The sequence below is a fragment of the Chrysemys picta genome, chromosome 12 (genome assembly GCF_011386835.1).
Source record: "Chrysemys picta bellii isolate R12L10 chromosome 12, ASM1138683v2, whole genome shotgun sequence".
NCBI classification, from domain to species: Eukaryota; Metazoa; Chordata; order Testudines; family Emydidae; genus Chrysemys; species Chrysemys picta.
Genome location: NC_088802.1, coordinates 34,830,494 through 34,856,323, shown reverse-complemented (window position 1 = coordinate 34,856,323; position 25,830 = coordinate 34,830,494). Strand labels below are relative to the sequence as shown.

The 25,830-nt window shown below is 48.6% G+C and overlaps 1 protein-coding gene across 3 annotated transcripts in view; it reads left to right on the top strand.

Annotated features, from left to right (window-relative positions):
- Positions 1-9,486: 9,486 nt before the first annotated feature.
- PIK3R5 (phosphoinositide-3-kinase regulatory subunit 5) overlaps positions 9,487-25,830 on the top strand; it is a 106,522-nt gene continuing 90,178 nt past the window's right edge. Inside the window, exon 1 of one of the 3 annotated variants that reach the window (XM_005309863.4) lies at positions 9,487-9,645. The gene's annotated coding sequence lies outside the window, so the exon portion shown is untranslated. Of the gene's footprint in view, positions 9,646-18,986; positions 19,077-25,830 lie in introns of those variants that run through there. The other 2 variants (XM_065563336.1, XM_065563335.1) reach the window with 2 other exon arrangements.

The following is a 25,830-nucleotide window of genomic DNA, read 5'->3' as shown; positions in this document are numbered from 1 at the left end:
GGGGCCCCACTGTGCTAGGCGCTGTATAAACTCACAGTAGCGACAGACCCAGGGCAGGGCAAGGGGTCGAACACACCAGCAGAGAGAACAATGTGATGGCAGCAAACAGCATGTTGGTGCCAGTTATTTTTTTGTTTTGGGTGGTTTAGTTCAGAGGGGATCAGCTATAGAATAAAAGGGCATGGGAGGAGAGGGTAAGAGTGCAGTAATGCTAAGGTGACGAGATGGGGGAAGGGAGGCACTACTTGGATGCAATTTCCCCAGAGTTGGGGGGGGCCTCCCCTGCAGTTCTGGATCCGAAGGTGCTGGAGGCAGGAGCGGATCCCATTTCACCCTCTCCCCACCAGTGCAGCACTCCTGGTGCACTTCTGCAGCTGCTCCCATAATAAGAGCCATGATTATATTCCCTGATCCTTAGTGCTCCCTGGATAATGTACAACAACCTGCCTCAGCAGCCTGCGTTACTGGCTACATCTGGCCTCTGCTATCTATAGTCTCTAGTGTGAGCTCTGTACTGCAGGGTACAGTACCACCCTCTGCCACGTGGGGGACACCTGGTCTCTGGAGAAGGCAGTTGCAGTAGGAGCAGGCTCAGTGCAAGGATTCCAGGCTAATCCAGATTAACTCCTCCAAGGCAGGCATGTAACCCCTCCCCCTCTCCCCCCCCACACTGTGGTCCTGCTTCTTTAGGCCCATCAGCAAGCAGGGGCAGTTCTGAGCTCTATGTAACCTGGCAGGGCCCTTGAGTGGAAGGGGAGATATTTCTCAGCCTTAGGGAGATGTCAACATGTGGTGTGGGTGTGGGTGTGGGTTTGAGCTGGGGGTGGGGTTCAGAGCCAGGGGTGTGACCCTAAGGTGTGGAGGTTGGGTGTGGAGGTTGAGGAGGGAAGGGAAGGGAAGTTCACAGCCTGGGCAGGGGCTGTTTTTGGAGGGGCTTCTGCTGGCTGCCTGATTTAGGTGCTGCCTAGGAAAAAGGAACCTTTCCCTTGTGTTCCTGGGAAGAACAAACAAGTATCAAAATGAAAGCTCAGCTTTGTGTAAAAATCCCCCATAGACGATAAACCCAGCACATCCCAGCTCCGCTGCGGGCCCCATCTGGCCAGCCCTGGCACCCCGCACACACACTCAGCTGCAATGATCGCCAGGGAGCAGGCTGATGCAATAACTAGACAGCAGGTTTGAGAGCACTCGTGGGGTGGTCTGCAAGCCTAGTCCTGGTCTGACCTGGATGGTGCTTGAGAATATCAGCTCCGTGCCTGCAGCTCCTCATACTCTGCCAGCAGCTTCTCCACATGGGTCCGGAGTCAGTCCTTAATATGCTGTTTTCTGCTATACTTGCTTTTATAACAGTGAAATAACAGTGCCGGTCTCCCAGGACCATGTGTTTCCCTCCAGGAGAATAATAATACGGACACCATAGCACTTCCATTAATAGCCCCAGAGCGCTTTACAAAGGAGAGGCAGGTGTCTCCATTTTACAAATGGGGAAAGTGAAGCACAGAGCAGTGAAATGACTCGCCCAAGACCTCCGCCACAGAATAGGATGCAGGTTTCCTGTCGTCTGGTTCACTATGCAGAAGACTGGGTCCATTGCTTGGTCCATTTTACTGCCCATTGGGAGTGGGCCAAGGTAGTGGATTAGACCATGTATAAAAAGCTGTGGGAGGGACACACACCAATTATTGTAGTTGTTCCCAGCTCCTGGTGTACACACCAGTGCAGGCTCAGGCTTGTGGCACTTGCTACCTTGAAGTTGAGTCTCTGGGCAGGGTACCATGCCGCATGTTGCCCACTTCCCATTTGGCTGTGCACACTATTTTCCTGATTGCAAGATGGGTGAGCTCACTCTTCATTATAGTGCAGAAGGTGCATAGCTGAATTGGAGCTTAGCTGGTACAGTGAAGTTCTCAATCTGGTGAACAGCTGCATTTACATATAAGATCAGGAACCCACTGGATAACAGAGCTATAACTTGGCTTGGCAACTCTGCTGTATAGCTTTCTCCCCGCGATGATTGGCATCATATACACACAGCATGTAAAAGGTCCTAGTACTGCAACAACAGGCTCTTATGCAAATCCTCAGAGAGGGTGGTGGTTGTGAAATGAGCTTCCTCCTTTACAGTTTGTAACATCGTCCAAAGCGAGTAGTGGAGGGACACACTGGTAGTTGTGTTTATACCCCCCCTTCGCTTCTCCCGCACCTACTCTGTCACAACCCAGCTGATCCCGTAGGAGAGGACCTGCCAACTCTGCCATTGTAAATCCAGAGATACAGGAACGGGGCGTGTGCCCTTTTTGACTCCATCAGAGTGTATAAAGAAAGCCTGAAAGGGATTTCTATAAAGAGTTTTTCTGTCTGCTTGTTTTTTAATCCCAGGAAAATCAAGTCTTTCCTTCCCTGATTTTGCAGCAAGTGTCCCTTGGAGGACACGGAGACATGGATCGGGAGCCTCGCAGCTCTTCGTGGACCAGGCCGGGGTGAGAGTCTTTTAGTTAAATGGATGTTCAAAAAACCTCAGACCAAAGAACTCCAAGCAGTCTGAGTACAAACCACTCCCCTTCACAGTTAATCCAGTCTCACTCACCTTGTGTCTATGATACCACCATCTTGCCACTTCTCCAGTTGTCCATAGAGTGCTCTAGGGAAAATGATGTTGACAAGACCTGAATTCTAATGTTAATAAAACAACTAAACAAAATCCCTTTCAGGCCCTTTTTATCCACCATAAAGAAAAAAAAAAGTTTCTTTTCATTTTGAAGGACTGAGGGCCTGATCCAATGCCTATTGAAATCAATGGTAGTCAGTCCATTGACATCAATGGGCTGTGGATTGGTCACTTATACCTTGATTGTAAACACTATGCTCTCAGCTGAAATTTAGGTTACAAAAGCTGCGGCACAGAACCAAATTTCATTTATTGTGCAAAAGTGCAAACACTCCACTAAGTCATTCAGGCCCTGATTCAGGAGTCCATCCCTGTTCAGCAAAGTACTTAAGCATGGGCTTTAAGTGATTTGCGGAATAGGGAGGGATGTAAGCCTGCAGAATAACATCTTCAGAAGCAACTGTGAGATTTAGGTGCTTAAATCCCATTTACAAAAGTCACGTTATCAATTTTACTGGTGCTGAATGGGGCCTGCTTAATTTGGAGGATGAGAAACTACAAATAGCAGGTGGGTCAAATGGAGTAGATGGATTTTTGTTAATGTTCCTTTAACTGAAAAAGAACTTTTATGTGAGCTAAAATGACTGACACTTGAAGGGAAATGTTTTCCCTTTAAGGGAAATGTTTACAGCCTGCTTGTCTTTCATGCAGCTCGGTCCCTTTGCATATTCCAGAATTATTTGTTTAGATAAGGGAAATGTTGTTTATGCAAATCACTTTCTGCAACTAAAGGTTGATTAGGGTCTTTGAGGTCTTTGTGTGGGTGGTAACTGTATTGAAGCAAGTGATCTGTCCCAGCTCATTCTGTATTGCAGAATCCTTACGAACGTATGTTATATAGAGGAGAGGCAACATTTTCAAAAGGTCCTAAGTGACATAGGAGCCTAAGTACCATTTTCAAAAGTGACTTAGGAACCTGAGTCCAATGAGACTTAGTCCAATGAGATTTAGGCTCCCAAGTGTCTAAATCACTTCTGAAAATTGGATCTAGGCTCCCGAGTCACTTAGGACCTTACCCTAGGCCTTGGCTACACTTACCAGCTAGTTCGACGGCTGGAAATCGAAGTTCTGGGTTCGACTTATCGCGTCTAGTCTGGACGCGATAAGTCGAACCCGGAAGTGCTTGCCGTCGACTGCGGTACTCCAGCTCGGCGAGAGGAGTACCGCGGAGTCGACGGGGGAGCCTGCCTGCCGAGTGTGGACCAAGGTAAGTTCGAACTAAGGTACTTCGACTTCAGCTACGTTATTCACGTAGCTGAAGTTGCGTACCTTAGTTCGAATTAGGGGGGTAGTGTAGACCAAGCCCTAGTCTTAATTACTTTCTGCCAAGCCTCAGATCTTTTACTTCCACGTCCCTCACTGTAGGGGAGCTGTTACCCTCTATGGCTGACAGTTCTGCAAATACCCACTTGTATGGGGAACAGTGCAATCCTATGGCTGTAGCCCCAGACTGGGAGATGGTGAGACTTCGAACAAGTCTCTGCATCTTAGCTTTCCTCTCAGGAAAAGTGGGCTAATGCTGTTTACTCTCCACTGTCAGGTTCTTTGCTGTCCGTGGAGCAGAAGCCTTCTACAGGTGTTTGGTATGAGCAGGATAGCTCCTGGTGGCTGGGATGGGTCACATAAAACCAGCCAAAGTTGGACATGATATGCTCACCAGGCTCAGCCTAGTTTTCCATCTTACTCAATGTCCATTCAAAGCTCACAGTGCATTTCCCCGAGTGGGGGAGTTTGAAAAAGGAAGCAGAGAGCAGCCTGCAGTGTGATTCTGGCTGTCCCCTCCCCTCACAGTCCTGTTGTTTCCAAAGGCTGCATTTGTGTCACCGGTAGAGCTGGGCAGGAAACAGCTTTCACGTCCCAAGAACATTTTTGAGATTTTAAGAAAACCCCCTTCCACGGTGAGACCTTTTGCTATTTTCACGGGGCCCTCACCTAACTGTGGGGGGAATCCCTGCTCCAATGACTTCTTCATTATATGTACAAAGCTCCAACCGAGAGATTGAGAGTTTTGAGACCCAGCCCACAATAGCCCCGTGGTTAGGGGACTCACCTGGGAGAGCGAGACCTGGCTTCAAGGTGCTGCTGCAGATCAGGCAGAGCAGGGATGTGAGCCTAGGTCTGCCATAGCCCAAGTGACTGCCCTAACCACGGGGTTATTGGCTATCAAAACGGGTCCGTTCCTGTGAAAAGTTTCAGTTTTACCATATCAGCTTTTTCTGATGAAAAAATGTTTCATAGAAAAATTCCTGAGCAGCTCTAATCATTCCCCTGTGATTCAGCTTTCTCTGGAAGACAAGGAGCTAGCCACCAGCAGCCTCCTCCTCTGAGATCTCTGCTACAGTCAAGCCGGATGGAAGATGCCACCTGGTGTGTGTCTTGTTTATAATTCTTGTCAGTGCACACTGCAGCAGACTCCCCAGCAGTGCATGTGTTATGGTATTACCTCCCTGCTCTTTCTCCACATCCTTCCTTCAGACTGAGCCCCTTGAACCAATACCCATGTTTGGTAATTTCCTCAAGCTCACATACACACAAGGAAGCAAAACACACAGGTTACAATACATATAGTATGTCGGGTTGGGAAGTTGGAGTGTATTCAGAGATCATTTTGCAATGCATACAAATGGTGTGTGATCACAATTCTTTGCAGATTCAGAACTGTTCCCTAGACATTGCCTGATTTTGATTAGAGATGGGCCTGAACTGAAACCTCAGATCCAGACCGCTCTGAATTCAGGAGTATGGGGAGGTCAGATTTGAATCCCTAGATCTGAACCTGGCCTCATGTTTTTGGTCACAGACCACACCCCAAACCAGAAAGACCCTGGGTAACAGTTTCAGTTTGGATGTGGCTTAAGATGGCAGAAATCTTCTGAGAATGAATGATGAGATTTCAGCATCACTGAATCTGTCCCCAAGTCCTGGCCTGACCCACATCTATACCTGGACAAGCCCCCCCCCTCCCCCCCACCTCCAGCCTCTAGCTAGTTTTCCTGATCTGTTTCTAAAGAGCCAAGTCAAAAAGGCAGTTACACTCTCAGGGTATGTCTACACGGCTATTAAAAACCTGCAGCTGGCCCGTGCCAGCTGACTCAGGCTTGTGGGGCTCAGCTTAAGGGGCTATTTAACTGTGGTGTAGACATGCAGGCTTGGGCTGGAGCCTGGGCTCTAGGACCCTGTGAGGTGGGAGGGTCCCAGAGTTCAGGCTGCAGTCCGAGCCAGAACAAATGTCTACAGTGCAATTAAACAGCCCCTTAGCATGAGTCCCGCGAACCTGAGTCAGTTGGCATGGGCCAGCCATGGGTGTCTAATTACAATATAGACATACGGCTGCAATGATCTCAGTGCAAGCACACCTCTGCACCCATTCCATGCAGCACTGACATCAACAAAGCTCTGCTCAGTCACAGGGATTTGCCCCCTTGGAGCACATTGCATGACCGGGGCCTTAGCTTTTGAAAACAGCCTGGTAGATGCAGGGACCTTTGTCACCAAGGTTTCAAATAAGTTTATTTGTATGCATTGTTGTTCATGCAGAATCATCACAGGATATCGCCTGTCTCTGCAGGGTTGCATGGGGCGAGATTTTTAAATCACTCCATGCTGGCCCAATCTGCTCTCATTGCAGTTTTGCCAGTGAGCACAAAGTTAGGCCAATGCTGAGCACTGGTGAAAATCTCACTCCGTGGTGGTAAACACACCAGCACCCTGTATACTCTAGAGTTTCCACTGTTATTTTCACTGGTGGAGATTTCTTGCAAATTGCCAGTGTAGACTCAGCCTTGGGGCTAGAGCGCCCCTACCGACACATCACTCCTTCAATGTTCTATGGGGTAAAGTTTTTCCCTACATGAATTGTAGCAATCATTTGCCATTGTACTGTTCTGGTGACTGTATGAACCAGAGGTGGCAGAACCCAAGGGCTCCAGAATCCCATTACATTGGCATGTCACTGGCTGGAAGTTGAAGCTAGGCAAATTCAGACTGGAAGGTACCAATTTTTAATAACAAGGGTAGTAAACCATTGGAACAATTTACCAATGGCTGAGGTGGAGTCTCCATCATTTTAAAACCAGATTGGATGTTTCTCTGAAAGATCTGCTCTAGTTCAAACAGGAATTAACTCAGGGAAGTCTTATGGCCTGTGTTATGCAGGAGGTCAGACTAGATGACCACAATGGTCTCTTCTGGCCTTAGAATCTATGACTATGAGTCACATGTGCCAGTGTAATCAATGAAGGGGGTATTTTTTTCTCTGTCCCTTTCAGCTTCTTTTGAAATTCACTGGAATCTCACACTGAAACCTGCGTCTATTTCAGCCTTCGAGTTTCTTTCGGATCTTGCCACACGAACGACCTGCGGTCGCTTTCTTAAGAAAAACCAAAACCGCAAGGAAACCCAATGCAAAATCCCTAGATACTACCCACCTTGCTAGCTGTGGTCTCCTATGACCCAGTCCCAGTGCAGAGCAACAGGAACATATTTCTTGCATGATGGCAGGGAGTGGGGCAAGTAGGACGTATGCTCCTTTCCCCCACTCCTAACGCCCCTGTTTGTAGTTGAGAGGATGGCAGCGATCTCTGAAGATTGAAGATCATAGAATCATACAATCGTAGGACTAGAAGGGACCTCAAGAGGTCATCTAGTCCAGTCCTCTGCACTCATGGCAGGACTATGTAATAACTAGACCATCCCTGAGAGGTGTTTGTCTAACCTGTTCTTAAAAACCTCCAATGACGGACATAGGGGAGGTGGCCAATTGGCTGCTCTCTGAAGACACTGGAGAGGAGATAAGAAGAAGGTCCCTGGCCCGCCACTCCAGAGAAAGGGCTTAAAGCAACCTGGGTTTGGGAAGGATTGGAACTGGGGAGCAAGAGAGGTCTGCAGAGTAGGCCTAGGCTGATACCTGATGATATTTTGAATGTGGGGGTCTGAAAGTTAAGCCTCCTGAATGTGAATATTGTCTGACTCAGAATAGTGTGGCATCTGCCTATCTCTGATCCCACAGAAATGATAACTCAGTCATGCAGAGTCTCTGTATCAGTGACATAGACAGTGGCATTGTACAATGTGGCACAGCTGGCCTCTCCAGCATGGATGTCAGCAGGTGATGGTGCATCTGCTCAGCCCTCCAGTGTGAAAATCCCTCGCCACTGAAACCCACCAAACTTCATCTCTGCACACTTTGAGGAGTGCCTGTAAAGCTCTTCAGTGTTTCTTCAATAACCTGGACTGGCCATTTATCCCCCTTCTCTTTCAATCCCTCTCCTGGACTGGGCCCATCCTGTGTTTGTACATTCAGAGCTTAGCATTTCAAGGTGGGCTAATTCTAGTGCACGTGTTTCTGTTAGGTTGTATGGCATCCAGACACTTTGACTAGGGGCAAGATTGGCAGTATGCCTACAATTAATGATGAATTGAAATATAAATTAATTATTATTATTATATGTGTCTGTAGTGGGTGAGAGGTATGAAATATGGCCACTGCAAGAACCAGACATTTGCATTTTTGGGGATTTGTGATGCTTTTATATTAATAGCCAAAGAGTTGCAGAGTCCTAAAGAAACGATTAGCCAGAGAGACCAGCGTTCTAGGATCTAGGGAGGAGAAAAAGAGATTATATAAAATGCTGAACAAGGCAGGGGATAGACAAACAGAGGGTATGTATGAGGATAGATAGATGTGTATGGGGACAGATGGATGTGTATACGAACAATTAGATAAATAGATGAGTATGAGGACAGACAGAGTGGTGTGTATGGGGATAGACAGATCTGTGTGTGGACAGACAGAGCAGTGTGTATGAGGATAGATGTGTATGAGGACGGACAGACAGAGCGGTATTTATGAGGATAGATGTGTATGGGGACAGTGAGACGGAGCAGCATGAATGGGGATAGATGTGTATGGGGACAGATAGAGCAGTGTATATGAGGATAGACAGACAGAGGGGTGTGTGTGAGGATAGATGTGTATGGGGGCAGACAGACAGACCAGTGTGTATGAGGACAGACAGCTAGAGGTGTCTGGGGACAGACAGACAGCAGTGTGTATGAGGATAGATGTATCTGGGGACAGACAGACAGACAGACAGACAGAGCAGTGTATGAGGATAGATGTGTATGGGGACAGACACACAGACCAGTGTGTATGAGGACAGACAGCTAGAGGTGTCTGGGGACAGACAGATGGAGAGGTATATATGAGGATAGAGGTGTCTGGGGACAGACAGATGGAGAGGTATATATGAGGATAGAGGTGTCTGGGGACAGATAGACAGACCAGTGTGTATGCAGATAGACAGACAGAGTGGTGTATGAGGATAGATGTGTCGGGGGACAGACAGACAGACCAGTGTGTATGATCACAGACAGCTAGCGGTGTCTGGGGACAGATAGACAGCGGTGTGGAGGACAGATGTGTCTGGGGACAGACAGACAGACCAGTGTATATGAGGACAGACAGAGCGGTGTGTATGAGGACAGACAGAGCGGTGTATGAGAATAGATGTGTCTGGGGACAGACAGATGGAGAGGTATGTATGAGGATAGATGTGTCTGGGGAAAGACAGACAGACCAGTGTGTATGAGCACAGACAGCTACGGTGTCTGGGGACAGACAGACCAGTGTGTATGAACACAGACAGCTACGGTGCCTGGGGACAGACAGACACGAGTGGTCTCTCTCCCCAGCGCTGGCTCCTTGGCGCCCCGTGCCGTGCAGTGCCGGTCCGGGCTCGGCTGCGCTCCAGGGCAGAGGCAGCCGCTCAGCCCCGCCCCTCCCGCCAGCCCGCAGCCCGCCCCCGCCCAGCCAGTCCCGGTCCCTCTCTGGTGCAGCCCAGCGGCGGCTGCGTTGCCTCGGCTCCATCCCGGCCATGGAAGCGGCTCGCTGCGGAGACCCAGCCCGGCGCCGCGGGCTGTAGCGCTGCCGCGGGACCCAGGATGGGCAGTGAGCCCCGGCGGGAGCTGCCCTGCAGGTGGGTGAGCGGCGCCTCGGAGTCCGGCTGGGGCTGGATGCCGGGGAGCGATCGGAGGCCGGCTGGTCGAGCCGGGCTGCAGGGGGGCGGCTGGGGCATTGGTGGGGCTGGCGTCCCGGCAGGACCCGGGGGAGGAGGGCCCCGAGCGGGGAGGCACCAGCTGCCCCTGCCCGGACATTTCCCCTCAGCCCGGGTGCGGATGGGTGCTGCCCACCCCACGACCCTGTTAGCACCCTGCAGCCGGGCCAAGGGCGCCCTGCGTGGGGTGGGGTCGGGTCTGACTTCCAGGCTGGGTGAGGTCCCGCCTGTTGACAGGACCGATGGGGAAAGGCCCCGGGTGGTGAGATACAGAGGTGAGTCATTTCTGAAGCTTGTTTTTCTACCCGAGCCTGGGTGGGTGTGAAAAGTTCCTGGGCTGTTTATGGGCCATCCCAGGTGTGGGACCCGCTTTGGTGGGGATGTCCCAGCTCAGCCCTGCTGGCGGGCGGGGAAATTCCAGGGGCTCTCCAGCCTGTCATTGCAGTGGCTGGATTTTTGAGCCTCTGTCTCTGCTGCCCCAGGTGGGAGAGCAAGCAGTGACCTGCTCCCCCGCTGCAGGAGGATGTTAAACAGTAGCCTGTTATGGCAGGATTGAATGCATTGGCTCTCCGAGGCACTAAACCCTGGAAATACCTGGATAGCATTTGGGACCACATGCTTTTGATCAGTCCTAATCCATGTGTGATTTGTGAGAGGGGAGCTGCCTTCCCCTCCGAAGCAGCAGGGATCAGGAGGACATGGGAGTATGCACTAACAAGGAGACAGAATGCATTAAAAACGGCGCATAGAGAATGGAAAGTGGTTCTGGACTCTGCCCAGATGGACACAGGAATAAATCATACTCCTAGGAATGTAGAGTCTAGAAGCAGACAAGACCCACCAGGTCTTTTACATCCACGTTCCTATCAGCATGGGATTGTTCCCTGTGGAGCTTCATCCAATCTAGTGTAAATCTGGACACTGTCCCTTCACCTTTCTCTGTGGCAGGAATTTAGTGCGTCTATCTCCCATCCCTAGTTAAACTTCACCACAAGGATCACTTCGCTATACAGCTGCAACTGGCTGGAGTCTGGATCCAGGCTGGTGCCTGTTTTGCTCTTGCTTGTCCTGACCACCTCCTAGAAAGGCTTAATGCAGATGTTATAGGAGGGAAAAGACTCAGTTGCTTGAACTAGCTGCAGCGTAAGAGATATACAGTCACAACCTCTCAGGCCTTACCTCCACTAGCATGTTTGTTAAAATTGCACACTATTACTAGCACTAGCTCAGCTTCACTGGCTGATTGTAGCAGTGTGCCCCACTGTCACTACCAGCAGTCATGGTGCAACAGTGTGAGATGAAAGTTGGAGTTGCCTGTGTTGCTGTGTCATGGGATCTCTCGTAGTGCTAAGCAGTGACAGTGTTATTATTCAGTAGTGAGATTTTAAATAATATGTTTGATGTATATTCTGAAAGCTTCCATTTAGGAAAATGAAAAATGCCATTTAAAAAAAATTACATTTTGGGGGGAAAAAACACTATTCCAGTCTTTCACTTTTTTATAGTAATACTGAGGTGGCTCTGAAAACTGGTGCAGAAATTTGAATACAAACAATTCCAGAGCACGAAGCAGATGTGTGAATTTCAGATCAGAGTTTGTAATGAGAAATTTGGAAGGGAGGAGAATAAAAATATAAAGGAGATTTATATTTGGCACCTTCCAAGCCACATATGATGATCTTCAGAAGTTTGAGAGTTGGGCACCCCGCCAGGGCTCAGAGCTTCTGAAGCCCCAAGCCCTGGCAGGTGCCTCCCGTGGGGCTGAAGCCCCTAGATTTCCCTCCCCACTGAGCAGAAGCCCCTAGCCCTACCATCCCCTGACGCTCCCCTCCCCTCCACCCAGGAGTGCTCAAATTACAGCCAGCTGGACAAGTATAGCTCCTGGATCTGTGCTTTACAATCCATAGGTGCCCTGCTCTTTATGACGGAGGAGAAGTGGTGTGGAAACACAACAGATCCAAGCATGCAATGCTCCATCTTGGTCCAGGTGTTCAGGCCCCTTTGTATGCCTGGCTACGCAGCCTCCATGGATTGTGCCTGTGAATTAAAGATGAAGGCAGCTGCTATCTGCGTCACTTCATGTAAACTTGATGCAGCCTTTGGGCTCCTGTTGAGATGCCAACACAGCCTGTCAGTTGGGCAAAGTTTGGACATCCCTGATGTGATGGGAGGGACAGCAAACATGTTGGAGCAGGGTCCTGAGGTTCTTAGCAGGAAACCAAAGAGAGAGGCTACATGGGAGGCAGGGAGAGAAGCAAAACGAAACTATGTTGTAGCTTCTTCTACTTATAAATAAAAATTCACGTTGTGATAAAAAGAAGAACTGAATCTAGATGAAAGCGTCAGAGGAAAATTACCACACTCTGCTCTCAGAAGATCCTGGCTTTAACAACAGCAGACGAGTGCTTGCGGCTTTGAATAAACTAGCAAACTCTGTAGCTGTAATTACACCACTGGTGTAGCTCTGCTAGTGGAAGAAACACTGTGGACACTAGCATAGACAAGACTGGGGCATCTTTGTCTTTGTGTCAGCTCAATGACAGGAGTGCTTGCAGCTTTTGTATGCTACAGCCACAGATCAAGTGGGGCTAGGTTTCAACGTCTATATTTATTTAATAAAGTGGACATTTACCTGCCCCTAATGTGTGGGGTGAATAATTTATGTCTTGGGGTTTTCCTTGTAAACTTTCAAGTGGATGCCCAGACGTGGGACGATGTGCAAGGCATATGGGGCGAGGAGACCATGGGCTGAGCCCTGCAAGAGCGTTTTCAAATGTGTGCCTGGAACAGTGTAGATTCTGTTGACTTTTAAGCTCCGCGCCTCTTTAAATGCTTCAGAGCTCTGTAGTTCCATTATCTGGAATAGGTGAGAGGATTGGATCAGGTTCCTATGGAAACAGGGGCTCCCCCACTGGCTTCGCTCCACGGGTCCGACGTTTGTTTTTCATCACTAGCTGAAACTTTGATGCACAGTTGTGTGGTTCACAGAGCTGTTTAGCTGGGGAGATTTTAGGGTTGGAAATTTCATCCTGATGGTTCTGGGAAATATTACTGCTCATTGATACACTCGCTGATCTCATGCTTTTTTTTTTCTCGCTCAAAGAAGATTCCCTCTCCCCTTCCTCAGAAGGGCCTGGAGGGTGGTGATCTTCCATTGCCAAACAGATTCCGCCAATGCCACTCTTAGCTTGATGTGTGGCTCTCCTCCCCCATCCAGGATCTGAGCAAACTCTCTTTGCAGCACTGCCATCCTTTACCAGCCCAGTGACTGAGGGGCTGGGGCTCTTAAATGTATGAAAGTGTGATGAGTTAGCTCTAGAATCACCAGGCTGCTCTACCGGCTACTTCCTGAAACCACACAGAATGACATGCACTTCACGGGTGCTGCAGGGCTGTGTGTTTTTGGTCAGCATGCTTCCGCATTGCCCGCTGAGCTGCTGCTCAGGTGAATGGGCAGTAGTTAGCAGTAGCATTCTTGCCTTGTGTACTGTGAATGCCATGCAGTAGTGAAATGCTTAAAGATACACAAGGGCTGTTGCACAGGCAACTTGGTGCCGTCATTGTGCTGTGCTGTTGCCCCCTCTGTGAGGTGTCCCAGTAGGGTGGACACGACCTTCCCTGTCCTGGTCATGGGCCTAGTTGTTAGGGAAAAATCCATTTTTTATTGTCCTTCTGGGGAGGAGGGAGGAGAGCAAATGCAGTTTCCAAACTCACTTCCCGTTATAGACACCAAAAGGGGGCTTTTGTGTTTTGATGATCTTGTCTTTGCCTGCCAATTAACCCAGCATGAGAACTTGTCTCCCTAATGATGCTTCCATGGCACTCCTCGGGTGTTTTAATTGCAAAGGTTTGAGCAGTTAGCAAGCGATGAACATGGAACGTGCGCTGTGCAGTAGCTAAAAGACACAGCTCTTTGGCAAGCCTTCATTGGGAAATAAGGACACTGGCAGGAATGCTTTGGAGATGCAATTTTCTTAATGAAAGCTACTGAATAGGCTGCCTCATGGGGAAGAACAGGCTCTTGCAGGGCGCTGCCAATTGCACCTCTGTAGTGTTAATTTTGTATTTCCTCTTCATTGTTTCTAATACCCTCTTGGAAGCTTGCAGATAAACACTTTGTTTTCCTACTAATTGTGTCCTGTTTGGCAAGCAGTGGTTATAACACATGTTTTTTTGGACTACATGAACTCCTCCTAGGTTGTTAGTCTTTGATTTCAGGCTTTGCCCTTTAAAAGGCAGCTTACATTTGCAGTAAGATGATCCCTATCATCAATATCACTGGTTTCAGGGTAGCAGCCGTGTTAGTCTGTATCCTCAAAAAGAACAGGAGTACTTGTGGCACCTTAGAGACTAACAAATTGATTAGAGCATAAGCTTTCGTGGGCTACAAGAAGTGGGTTGTAGCCCACAAAAGCTTATGCTCTAATAAATTTGTTAGTCTCTAAGGTGCCACAAGTACTCCTGTTCTTTTTGATCAATATCACCATCTCTCAATGATCTCCCCATAGAGAGTCTATAGGCAAAAGCATAGCTGAGTTTTAAAATATATTTATGAGAACTGGAGCTGGAGCTTTCCTGTTGAAATTGATGCAGTTCCCCTGTGAAAAGTGGTTTTGTAAAAAATGGGTTATCATGTTTGTGTCTTGATTGTTTCTGTGCCCAGTGTGCTCTATTTTCAAGAAAGGTGTTATCTAAATGACAGCCCTGAAATCTCTCCCAGAATCGGAAAGTTAAGCTGGGTTCTGCCTTTCATGCCTCATGACCTGTAATAAAGATTCAAATTCTTCTCTGGGACAGTTGTGCAACCTCACTGTTTGCATTGCACGCACACCTGTAACTAATTGGTTAGCTAAGCTCCAGTTACAGAGATGATCAATTTATGCACAAGAAGGAATACACTCCAGAATGGTCTTTCTCTCCCAGTTGTGCTGGTCCTGCAGGGGAACAAGGGGTAAAAGCAGAACACGTGTATTTTTGCCACTAATGTAAGCATATGTCAGTTTTTGAGTTAAATAGGGAAAATGCCAAATGTTATTTGGCCAGCTACTTATAGGTCATCCTCACTGTAGATCCACAGAGGGAAAGCTCTGTTGAAATGCTGCTGTCTGTGTAACACAGTTCTCAGCTGTCCTTGTATTAGGAAGGATGTAACTTTCTTCCAGTTTTGTGTCTTTTTTTATTTTTATTTTTTGATCAAACATGCTTCTCCCAAAGTTCTTTCTGTCTAACTGGTATCTTGATGACATTGTATGTCCCTTAACCTATTCCTTCAGTCACTGATGGTGTGTCTATTTAAACCATATCCTTGAATCAGAGGCTATGCCACAAACAAGTTCTCATCCTTTCAGGTGGCATTTCCTTTTTCTCATTGTTTCTGGCAATCTGTATAAGTGAAGCTGCACATGTGTTTCTTCACTAGCAGTGCTTTTGTGTTGCTAAACTTGGCAAATAATGGCTCAGTGTGAACTGAGGAAGACTGAGCTCCTTCATATAAGAGGCAGCATGATCCATTTGGGTAATGAAGTTGCAGTTCTTGGATTAAGATAGGACTGCAATTCTGATAGAACATATTATAGCACTATAAATCATGCCTTTTTAATACAATGAGACGGCCATCCTGCATTGGATCTGTGCAAATGGACCCCCCACAGAATGCTCTAGACATATGTGGGGCTGTCCTTGGGTCTGGCCATATAGATCCAGTTGAAAGATCAGGGCTTAAATTGCTGCTGAGACACTTGAGAGTCCATAGGAGATTCTCCACCAGGTTAGAATCATTTTAAGGTGGATCCAGTCTGGGTCGCTGTTGTGGCTGGGTGAAGGGCAAAAGACACAGTAGTCTGAAGAAACCACAGGGGCACAGTGGGGCTCCAAATAACTCATTGAACACAACATGCGGGGCCCAATTACTCAGACATACTGCAGCTCTGGCTGAGTTTTTTAAAGTAGAACATAGTGGGCTCACTAACTATTTAAAGGGTTACCGCCCTACTCCAAACTGATATCAATAAAGTACCTTTATAAAAGTTTTGTGAGTGCTGGTGGTGGTGACCTCAGGTTCTAGGCGTTTGCAAAATTAGGTAACATCTCAGTCCCTAAAATTCCTCCCCTGCAATGAACTATTGAAGGCACTGTGGCTCTCAGCAGCGTAGTATGAGCACCTTCCAATCTTTGTCTTCCCCCTCCTGCCGGATATTTAGCCTCACATCACCCCTGTGAGACAGGGAAATGCTGTTATCCCCACTGTACAGATGAGGCACTTTGGCAAAAGAGAGACTAAGGGTATCTCTATGCTGCAATCAGAGGTGTGACTGAAGCACGCGGGCATGTACCTGAGACAGCTTTGCTCTAGCTAGCTCTAATGACAATAGCAGTGAAGCTGCGGCAGCATGGGCTGTATAAGCCCATCCAGGACTCTGGGTGTGTACTCAAGCAGCTAGCTCATATTGCTGCAGCTTCGCTGCTGTTGTTGTTACTTGAGCTAGCTAGATCAAAGATAGCATGGGTATTTCTACATGTGCTGCAGTCACACCTCTGACTGCAGTGGAGACAGAACCAAAGTGACTTGGCCAGGTGACACAGGAAGTCTGTAATAGAGGAGTAGGGTTACCATATTTAGTGCCTCCAAAAGGAGGACACTTTAAAGGGGCCCCAGCCCCGCCCCCAGCCCCGCCCCAACCCCGCCCCCTCCCCAAAGTGTCCGCCCCCTCCCCTGCTTCCCGCGAACATTTGAGTCGCGGGAAGCCTGAAGCAGGTAAGGGGGTGTGTGTGTGTGTGAGGGGGTGGGGGGGGAGGAGGCGCGGCCCACCCCCGGCACCGCAGGTCCCCAGCCCATCCCCCGAGCCCCCGGCCCGGCACCCGGCCCCCCCGAGCACCGCCGGCACCCGGCCCGGCACCCGGCACACGAGCCGCCGGCCGAGCCCCCCGGCCCGGCCCGGCACCGGCCCCCCCCGAGCACCGCCGGCACCCGGCCCGGCACCCGAGCCGCCGGCCGAGCCCCCCGGCCCGGTCCGGCACCGGGCCCCCCCAGCACCGCCGGCCGAGCCCCCGGCCCGGCACCCGGCACCCGAGCCGCCGGCTGAGCCGCCCGGCCCCGGCCCCCCCCCCGGCACCGCAGGCCGAGCCGCCCGGCCCCGGGCCCCCCCGAGCACCGCCGGCCGAGCCCCCGGCCCGGCACCGCCGGCCAGGCCCCTGAGCCCCCGGCCAGATGTCCGATTTTCCCGGACATGTCCGGCTTTTTGGGATTTCCCCCTGGACGGGGATTTGGAGTCCAAAAAGCCGGACATGTCCGGGAAAATCCGGACGTATGGTAACCCTATAGAGGAGGGACTTGAACCCAGGTCTGTTAAGTCCTAGCACCCTAACCCCTGGGACATCCTTCCTCTCTTCAGGTGTGTGCTGGGATCTGCTCATCTAGATGACATTGCAGGACTGGAGCTTTGGTATATAAATAGGTTTCATTCCCTAGCTGCTCCTCGTATTATGTATTTCATTCCCTAGCTGCTTCTTGTATTATCCAAAAAAGCAGACCTGGGCTTGTATAGACTCCTTCTATTCTTGTACTCTTTTGTTCCAGAGAATGCTGAAGGTGACACACGCAGAATTCCTTGATTCTTTTGGTATTGTGGAGCCCTGGTTGATGCTGGCTTGACTGGGTGGGTAATTAGATGGATGTTGGATATTAAAACCCACCCCACCTTTAGAAATTAGGAAGACTATGCTAACCCTAGCCCATCTTCAGGTCAGAAGGTGGAGTGGCTTCATCTTCAGCTGTAGACTGTACAGATGTTGCTGTCAGATCCATAGTTGCAGTTGCATGCAATTTTGCAGGAGAAATTGGGTTTAAACCCCTTTGTCAGTCATGAAAACAAATGTGGATCAGAACCAGAATTTACTCTCAGGGTCTGTCTGTACTAGGGGAACTTTTGAAAAAATTCTCACTGTTGCTAACAGTGGCTTAGCCAAAGGTCAGTAGTGATAGGAACCCTAGCATAGATGAGGTGTCGGCTTTTGACATGGCTTTCAGTACCACTCAGTTTAACCTTGCTAGGAGCAGATCTAAATGATTGATAACAATGACAGCAGCAGTTGAAAGAGTGTCTGTGTTACCACTTAGGGCTCCCTCTCAGTGGGAAATGTTTACACAAAGGGAGTTTTAGAAACAGGGCCTTAAGGTAAAGCTTTAATTTGTTTTTTTTTTGTTTTGTTTTTTGTTTTTCCATTAAATTTCAAGCAAATCTGTTTTGTACCTTAGGAGTTTAAAAAAAACACTCAGGAACATTAGGGCTGTTTTTTTCCCCTGACCATTCTGTCCTGCAGTGTCTTTGTTTCACCACTAGAGAACTTAAGCCAACACAAACTGCATATGTAAGCTAGTTTTTAAAAATAACTAAATTGGGCAAAGTCATCACTCTATATTCATACCATGGAATTCACCAAAGAGAGGCAATGTAGAGTTGTGGGTAGAGCACTGGATTGGCACATGGGAGATATGGGTTCTATTCCCCACCCCACTATGTGGTGTTGGGCAATTCATTTAACCGTCCTCTGTTTTTTCCCCTCTGACCTCCTTATCTGTCTTGCCTTTTAGACTGTAGTCTCTTTGGGAAGGGAATGTCTCTTATTATACATATGTACAGCACCCAACACAAAGGGGCCCTGATCTCAACTGGGTCTCGATGTGCTACCATAATGCAAACAGTACAGCCAATTGGCAGGAAGGGAAATGACGTACCATGTTATCTTTTACGTGCAAAGTCTCTGGGGCTTTTAATTGTAGACAGGAGCACTTTGGAGAGAGAAATGAAGCCGGATGGCCAGTGGAGCAGTGAAATAATGGGAGGGGGATGATTACATGGTATTGCAGTATCGCTGTTTTCAGTGGTACAAACCTACATGATGGGACCACCCACATGTACCTCTCACATGTTAAAACTCTGGTTTTCCCTTAATGCTCTGTTCTGGTGGAGCTGTTGCCATGTGTCCTCTCTTCTGCCCTCTCCTTTTATCTTTCCTTTGTTGCTGCTGTGGGTATCCATGGATGACCCTTTGAAGCTGGGCAGAACTTGGGCAAGTGGCTGGGCATAGTGCCACAAGTGCAGGGAAGCAAAACTTGATCCAGGGGAGCTTGCTTTCTGAGCCTGTACCCCAGGGTAGCTGCTTCTGTGGCTGGATGTGTTGAGGCCATCATGAGAAGTAGCTTCATGGGCGGTGGGTTATAAAAGGCCAGGGAAGGCTAAGCCTTCCCTGGTGCAATCGCTGCCAGACACCTGGGCCATGGTGGCCACACCTCTTCCCCTCCCTGCTCTGCCCCTTCCCTGAGTCCCCCACTGCCTGCTTTTGCTGCCTGTCTGGTAAGTCTTCCTCTACTACACCACCCCTCCCTCCCAGAGATCACCACCGCATTTCTCCTCACCCACTTTCCCCCGTTGGGGCAGGAGGTGTGAAGAGGGATGCAGCGAGCCAATGGCAGGGGAGGGGGGTGGGCAGGTGGGAAGAGGGGTCTCATAGCAGCCAGGGGTGTGTGAGGAGGGATGAGGCAGGCGAGGAGGGACCAGGCAGGTTGGGGGTCTTGTGGCGGGACACGGCAAGTGGGGAGGGTCTGGGGTAGGGCCAAGGGCAGAAGAGGTGGGGCAGGGAGCTAGCCTTCCCCAGGGGAAGCTTCACCTGCCACCTATGAGTAGCTTGTTGGTATAGGCATATAATTCTTACCTTGCATGTGGGAGTGGTCCTGGGTTCAAATCCCCAACAAGCCTTTTCAAATGCCAGTAATTGTCCTGTGCCTTCAGGATAGGTTCTAGTTCAAACAAGAGTTATTTCAGAGAACTTCTGTTGCCTGTGTTTAAACTGGAGCTCAGGCTCGATGATTGCAGTGGTCCCTTAGCCTCTAGGGGTAGTGCTTTTGGATTTAGACTCTATGAATGGATTTGGGTCACTTTTAAACATTTTCCCAGTAGGTCTGGGGCAGGCTCAGGGTCCTGCAGTGTTCCCCATCCCCGCTGCTCTATGCTCCCCAGGTTAGGGAGTGTTGCTTTAGCAGGATAAGAAGCTAGGTATTATAAAAGTGTCCAGGTGCTTTATAACTTCCTTAACAGTTCCCTTTCCTATGCCTTGTGAATAGCAATGGAGGAGTTTCCATTGCGTGCCAGTGACGGAATGCTCAATCCCAGAAGTGGAAATGTCAAACCCCACCGCTATCTCAAGTTAAATCTTCTTCAGGCTTGATACTGAAGTTGTAGTTGAGAGTATCATACCAAGTGAAACTAAGCTTCACTGCTATGATAAAGACTGATATGTGCTAAAATAAACTCTTCCATCCTGTAGCCAAGGTGGGTTTCTTTTTTTGTAATTGATGCCAGGAATAAGTGCATTTTCTCTCTGAAAAGTGACTATGTACTGACCTTTACTTAATCGTCAAATCAGATATGTGTCTGTGTTTGGAGTCATTGCTGCTGTGAGGAAAACAAGCTGCCACCCACCACAGTTAGCCTGACATATCACACACAGCGATAGAGGAGTGAACTGGATTGTGTTCAACAGGATGGTTACCGAGTTCAGTTATACCTGTGCAACTCCGTAAAAGGCAGTGGGACTGCTCAGGTATTACTGAGAGCAATCTTTGTGAGGACAGCTGTTGCCAAGGACATATCTTATACTATGTGACTTTTTATTACCGGTGAAGATGCTTGAGAAAGGAAGAAATCAGCTTGAGACTCAGATCCTAGGCTTAACCTGGAGGACTGACAGTTAAAACATCTTTTGATTTGTAAATTGAGCACAATTGATCTAGAATTACTGTGCAATGAGAAACAAGGAGCACCATGGTGTTGTTTTTACAAAGTTACTTTTCAGAGTAGAGCTGCACTTCAGAAAGAAGAAATCCCAGCATATAGTGAGTGGTAGCTTTTAAGTAACCATAGATGAGACCTATTAGGTCTTTTCTATCTCCCACATCTAGCCCATTTTCTATCAGTGCATATTTGTTCCCTATACCACAGCAGTCTTTTCCAGTCTAGTTTTTAAATTTCTTAAGCAATAGGGCTTCCATAGTTTCCCTTAGGAGCTTATTTCAGAGACCAATAGATCTCCTCATTAAGATATTAGAAGGTTACCTGTATGCTATGAATCAATCTAAAGAGCTGAGATGTCTTTTTCTGACTGCCCTAAATTTTTGACACTTGTAACAGTTGGAAGGAATCCTCTAGTAAAGTAACGTGGGAGGGAATACCTTCTTCCTAGAAATGATATCTAGAATACAGAGCTGGTGAGAAGAATATAGGTCCATTCTGCATTTAGCTGCTTTCTGGCAAGATGCATGTTTGTTTATAAAAACAAAAACAAAAAGTGAGTGCGTCTCCCATTTGAAGACTACTCTGTGTTGCCTGTCTGGGAGATTAGCATGTGATATATCTTGATTTTTAGTAAGCTTTTGACACAGTCCCACATAACATTCTCATAAGGAAACAAGGGAATGTGGTCTAGGTAAAATTACTGTAATGTGGGAGCAAAACTAGTTGACAAAAAATTACTCAAGGAGTAGTTATCAATAGCTTGCTGTCAAACTGGGAGGGTGTATCTTGTGAGGTCCAACAGGGGTCAGTCCTGGGCTCAATATTTTCATTTCCACTTATAAAATGTATGGATGACACCAAGCTGGGAGGGGTTGCAAGCTCGTTGGAGGACAAGATTAGAATTCAAAACAGGCTGGATACATTAGAGTGTTGGTTTGAAATGAACAAGAAGAAATTCAATAAAGACAAATGCAAAGTACTACATTTAGGAAGTGCAAAGTACTACATATAGGAAGGAAAAATCAAGTCCCCATATACAAAATGGGGAATAACTGGCTTGACGGAGTAGTACTGCTGAAGAGGATCTGGAGGTTATAGTGAATCATAAATGTATTATGGTATGATGCAGTTGTGAAAAAAGCTAATGTTCTGGGGTATATTAACAGGTGTGTCATATGTAAGACATGGGAGGTAATTGTCCCTCTCTACTTGGCACTAGTGAGGGCTTAACTGGAGTACTGTGTCCAGTATTGGGCACTGTAGTGAGTTGGTGTGGCTCCCCTCCGTTGCCCTAACTGGCCGGAGCTGCCCCGAGCCCACTACGAGGAGGAGCCACCGGAGCCTGCCCGTTCCCATCATTGGGAGGAGCCATTGGAACTCACCCACACCAACCCCGAAGGCGAGACGCCACTAGGGCCCCTCTGCCCCTGCTGTTACCCGGAGGAGCTGCCCGAGTCCAATTGGCCGGACTTCCCCGAGGAGCTGCCGGACCTGCCACCCAGCCCCGGCCGAGAGGAGCCCATGCTGGTGGATTGGACTGGGCCCGGTGCCACGGACGAGGTAGGCCCTGAGGGGGAACCGACCCCGGTCAGGCTGTAGCCACGTACAAGCCGATGTCAAGTGTGTTTCGGTCAGGACACCCCACTGACCCGCAGTGGCCGCTGCTAGGGCCCTGGGCTGGGACGCAGTGGAGTGGGAGGGCCTGCGTCCCCCCCCTGCCACCCCACTCACGGGTGGCAGGCTTCCCCCTCACCCAACGCTCAGCCCCTGCACCAAAGGGCCTGAGTTCCCTAACTGTTGTACTGTTGCTCAGCCCCTGCACCAGAGGGCTTGAGCTCCCTAAACTGTGTGTCCCTCAGCCCTGTGCCAAAGGGCCGGAGCACTGACCCAGCGACCTATACCGCTGCCCCACTGGTCGTGAGTCGGTGTGGCTCCCCTCCTGCCCAGGAGGGTCGAGCCCCGGCATGAACCCTCCACAGGTACACACTTTAGGAAAGATGAGGACAAATTGAAGAGAGCCCAGAGGAGAGCAACAAAAATGATAAAAGGTTTAGAAACGCTGACCTATGAGGAAAAGTTAAAAAAACTGGGCATGTTTAGTCTTGAGAAAAGAAGACTGAGGGGGATACCTGATAACAGTCTTCAAATATGTTATGGGCTGTTATAAAGAGGATGGTGATCAATTATTCTCCATGTCCACAAAAGGTAGGAGAAGTAGTAATGGGCTTAATCTGCAGCAAAGAAGATTTTGGTTAAATATTAGGAAAAACTTTCTATCTCTAAGAGTAGTTAAGCTCTGGAATAGGCTCCGAGGGAGGCTGTGGAATCCCCGTCATTGGAGGTTTTTAAGAACAGGCTGGACAAACACCTATCAGGGATGCTCTAGGTATGCATGTTCTTTCCTCAGTGCAGGTGGATGGACTAGAGCAGGGGTTCTCAACCTTTTTTTTTCTGAGGCCCCCCCAACATGTTTTAAAAGCCCCAGGGCCTGGCAGAGGATGCTCAGGGCTTCTGCTTTGGGGTGCTGGGGTTCAGTGCTCTGATTTTTCTGCCTGAAAGCGGCTGGGGGCTGCGGACCCCCAGTTGAGAACCGCTCGACTAGATGGCCCCTCAAGGTTCCTTCCAGCCCAACATTTCTGTGCTTCTATGTGGAATAGCTTACGCGGAGGAGAGTCTCTTGGAGGAGGATTTGGTCTGGTGGGCAAGGTACGGATTTGTTGCAGTCTGTGCTGGAGATGACTTGATGGGGCAAAATTAGCAACATTATTTCTCAGCGTGATCAGAATCCTCCTTCATCGCTTTAGAGGGTCGGGAGTGGAATTCCCCCCTATCTTTCTGTACATCAAAAACAAAAATAGAGCTTGTCCTGTGACAGCGCTAATACCAAGAAAGATGTTTTAAAAATAAGCCTGGAGGAAGTGATAGTTTGCACATCTCCTTTGTAACCATTCTGCAAACAGTTCTGTCCTGGTCAGTATCACATTGTGCTGATTCCCCATAGTCCGCGTGCAGATGTGGTCACCCCATCTATAAAATTATGACTGGTGTGAAGAAAGTATAAGGAAGTGTTATTTACTCCTTCTCATAACACAAGAACTAGGGGTCAGCAAATGAAATTAATAGGCAGCAGGTTTAAAACAAACAAAAGGAAGTATTTCTTCATATAATGCAGTCAGCCTGTGGAATTCTTTGCCAGAGGATGTTGTGAAGGCCAAGACTATAACAGGGTTCAAAAGGAACTAGGTAAATTCATGAAGGATAGGTGCATCAATGGCTATTAGCCAGGATGGGCAGGGATGGTATCTCTAACCTATGTTTGCCAGAAGCTGGGAATAGGAGATAGGGAATGGATCACCTGATGATTGCGTTTTCTGTTCATCCCCTCTGGGGCACCTGGCATTGGCCACTGTTGGAAGACAGTATACTGGGCTAGATGGACCTTTGGTATGACCCAGTATGGCCATTCTTATGTTCTTGCTGCTGGCATCTAAAGCTAGACCTGCTTTCTGTGAAATCTCATCATTCATGTTGCTTAGTTAATTGTGGGGAGGTTGTCTGCTGGGAAGAAGGTGTCCCCTGATTAGTGTCTTTTAACTTCTGAAAGCCTGCAAAGTACCTCATGGTGCTTCCAGACTTCACTAGTCCCGTGGACAAGATGTTATGCATTTATGTCTGAACTCAGGTCTCTAACACGGAAGCATATAGTTATAATAGCCAAAGCACTAGTTTGAAGTCACCCAAACTCCTAGATGACACTGAAGTCTTGTTTTCCCCAGTTGCCTTATATAATTGATCCTATCAATACATATTTTTGAGGGTTCAAAAAGTAGAGTCTGAGGATGGAATATGCTTTAGTCAAACACAAATTCTTGGGGTCAGTAGAGGGGTAAGTAGGTGAAATTGAATGGTCTGTGATATACAGGAGGTCAGACTAGATGATCTAACGGTCCCTTCTGGACTTAAACTCTATGAAATCTGCCCTATTTGACATCAACACTGGACTCAGGGAGGGAGATGCACAATCCCTCATACTCTTTAATGTGGCTGTGGAAAGCAGTACAATCATTGCAGAATTCTTAGGATGGGGTGACTTTAAATGGGCTGTACCTCCTTTTTGGATATACTGGTGGCCTGGCTATTGTAAGAGAGAGAGAGAGAGAGAGATGATGTGGTACAAAGGATGACTAGAGATGTGAAGGAAGCAGCAAGAAAAATGCAACTTAGGTCAATGAAGATAAAATGTAATATATGGTTGTGAGCTGGTGAGAAAATCTTGGACAAGCTTACCTAGCTGTCAGTACTCCTCGATATCAACAAGTTAAACCATTTTAAATACCTAGGAGCATTAATTACCAATAACAATGCAGAGAATTTTCAGCTACCCACTTCTGAGAAAGACCAAGCTTCAGATAGACAAGAGACCATGATAAGGTCTGTTGTTTTTTAAGGATGGGATACCTGAGCACTTACTAAGAAGGAAGAAAAACCGCTAAATACCTTCAGAAATAAAGCGTTGAGATGAATTTTTGGTCCAGTAAGGGAGAATGATGTGTGGACAAGATCTAATAGGGAACGGTGAGAGTATAGTGGAGAACCAAGTATAGTAAATGTAGCGAAACAGCTTTAGGGGATAGGGTTAGGATGATGAAAGACCAATCAGCTAAGTTTCTCTTAGAAGGACATTCTTATGGTGTCCGACCTCATGGCCAACCAAGGAGAAAATGGAGGGATAACAGGGCCAGCCTTAGGGGTGGGCCACCCGGGCAACCCACCAGGGGCACCATGGTCAAGAGGGCGCCATGTGGCAGCACAGAAGTGCATGCTGCTGGGGTAAAATCAGAAACTGCTCCCAGCTGGCAGGGGAGCGCTGGGTGGGGTGGGGGTGGAGGGGCTCCAGATTTCTCCCTGCTTCCTCACAGCAGAGGAACATGGGGTGGCAGGGCGAGCAGTGGTGCAGATACTGCTCCCCCCAGTGTTCCTATGTGCCCCCCCTAGGGAGTTGTGAGGTGGGGATCGAGGAGCAAGACCAAGCGCTCCATGCATCAAGGTCACTTTCCCCACCTGGGCTATGCTGTGAGGCGAGCATCAGGAGCTGCTGCTCTCTGCCCTCCCCTCCTGCAACCGAGGTGGGGAAAGTGACTGGGACGCAGGGATCCCTGATGTCGCTCCTCACTCCCCGCTCCCTCACAGCCCTTAGGCGGGCGCGGAGGAGCAGCACTGGAGAGGGTGAACGAGCAACAATGCCAGCTGCTCCGTGCATCCAGGTTAGTTTCCCCAAGTGGGCACAGGGGGGTCAAGGGCAAAGGGGGCACAGTGC